The following is a 2,036-nucleotide window of genomic DNA, read 5'->3' as shown; positions in this document are numbered from 1 at the left end:
TTTTCTTAAGTATGGCATATTCCCCCGAGTTACCCTAATAATAATTTTGTCAAGGTATATATGTATATATATACACCTATATATATTCTCTCTTTGTAATTGGCGCAGTATTAAAAGATTTCACATATTTTTTTTAAATAGATACCATTTGTTATTTAAGTTTTTTTGAGGTAGATATCACTTGGATTGAATAAAGTAAAAATTTTGTAATATAATAATTTTGTTAAGAAAAATTAAAGCTACTACCACCTAGGTTAGAATAAATTATATTTATTTTTTAATTTAAAATTAATGATACTACTACTCAGTTTTTTTCGAGGTAACAACCACGCGTGTACTTGGCGCCTTTTTATTAAAGTCGTGACCGTAAACGTCCTGAAAAATTTTTTTGCGCAGTCTCCGTGAGCTTTAAAATGCCCAGAAAGGCGGAATCGCTGTTTTAAAAAACGTGTAAACATTATCGAAAAAATATTACGCGGATAATTACGCAACAATTAAAGTTGATTATCGAAATGCTTCCACCTGATGTCGTTTCCATTAAAACTGCAAAACAGTGTTTTTACAGATAATTTTGAAGAAAATTTGTTCTTATTATAAATATTATTATACACTATATGACGACGGTGCCCCTTTTGCTACGTCACACCGTTAGACCGGCGCGGCATAGACGGTACTGCTTCTTACGACCGACGCTCAGCCGCTAGCACGTGCTTGGAGGGGGAAAAACGGCACCGCGATCCGGTCTCTGGAGATCACTGTACTCACAATCAGTACCGTAGAGACCGCGGTACAATATTTTCGGTTCTGTAGGACAGGAGTGCAATCTGAAATTCTTTATATAGTTGCCGCGACAACTTGCTTGATCTGCAGGTAATGAGTGGAATGCGGAAAAATGTGAATATCATAGTGATCTAACTATTTAAGCTCCAGTGTATATAGTGTGAACTAGTGGTCGGAATTACTTGTACTTTTGAGGCAATTTTTGAAAGCTACTTCTACTTCTCTCACTTTGCATCTTCGCTCGACTGGCACCACACAAGTGATGAGCGTTAGAATCCCTATACAGGGACTCTAATGAGCGTGCCGCTCAAGCACCAGGACTGTCACATGTCCGCAGGAGGCGGTTTTGCGAAAGGAGCTCTTTCTAAAATTACTAATCTATCCTTATCGAGTTATTTCTTATCGAAATCCTTTACGTCTTCTTTATTTTTTTTATATAAGCTATCAATATATTTATATTATAATTACAACGTGACATAGCTTGTTTGTCAGTGAAGATAAAAATGTGTGTTTAATTTAGAATGTTTATCCATTTTTATATATTTTATTTTAGAAAAAGAATTCATAATTCGTATTTAGTGATTATTAAGAAGAGTTGCAAGCTCGTGCGGACATGTAAAACCAATTGTTTGAATTTATTTTCCAATAATAGAAGATTTGATTGTTTGAATAATTCGAATGTGAAAGAAATTTTGAACGAAAATAGTAGTTTTTTGGTGGTACGCCGGTTTCGATATATTTGTCTATAATTTCAAAAAGAATAACGTGAGGCTTGACAAGGTTTAAATTTTTTAGAAAATTTTAAATCAATATTAAGATAGAACATCGTCTGCATTTTTCTATTTCTTTATTTTTTAAATAATAAATCAGAATTTTGTTTATCACGTTTTTATATTCGATATTTACATAAATTGAGCAGTATGTGTTATTTCATAGTGTGGTACTATGTGTTTCTGGATGCATCAGAAAAAATTTATTTATATTCAGAGCAATAAATTTATTTCATTACATAAATGTTACTAAAAAATAAATTTCGATAAAGTGTAGTAATATTTTATTATTTGCATTCTTATATACTCTATTTATTCCGTTTATTTATCCCGTAAAACCGTTTATTTATATGTCGCAGAGAACTAATTGTATCGTAATTGATTCAATATTTTTTATGAAAATAAAAGAAAGAAGTATTTCTATATAGTTTATTTTGAATTATATATATATATATATATATATATATATATATATATATATATATA

At 30.8% G+C, this 2,036-nt stretch overlaps 1 protein-coding gene across 3 annotated transcripts in view; it reads left to right on the top strand.

Annotated features, from left to right (window-relative positions):
* The first annotated feature begins 786 nt into the window (after nt 1-786).
* The window catches only part of LOC112466274 (diacylglycerol O-acyltransferase 2-like), a 4,931-nt gene continuing 3,681 nt past the window's right edge, over nt 787-2,036 (top strand). For 2 of the 3 annotated variants that reach the window (XM_025034299.1, XM_025034300.1), the window contains exon 1: nt 787-870. The gene's annotated coding sequence lies outside the window, so the exon portion shown is untranslated. The other variant, XM_025034301.1, reaches the window with a different exon arrangement.

This window comes from Temnothorax curvispinosus, unplaced genomic scaffold, assembly GCF_003070985.1.
Source record: "Temnothorax curvispinosus isolate PA1 unplaced genomic scaffold, ASM307098v1 QBEX01016021.1, whole genome shotgun sequence".
In the NCBI taxonomy this organism is placed as follows: domain Eukaryota; kingdom Metazoa; phylum Arthropoda; class Insecta; order Hymenoptera; family Formicidae; genus Temnothorax; species Temnothorax curvispinosus.
Note: the sequence above shows the minus strand (reverse complement) of the source record. Positions and strands in the feature narration are given on the sequence as shown.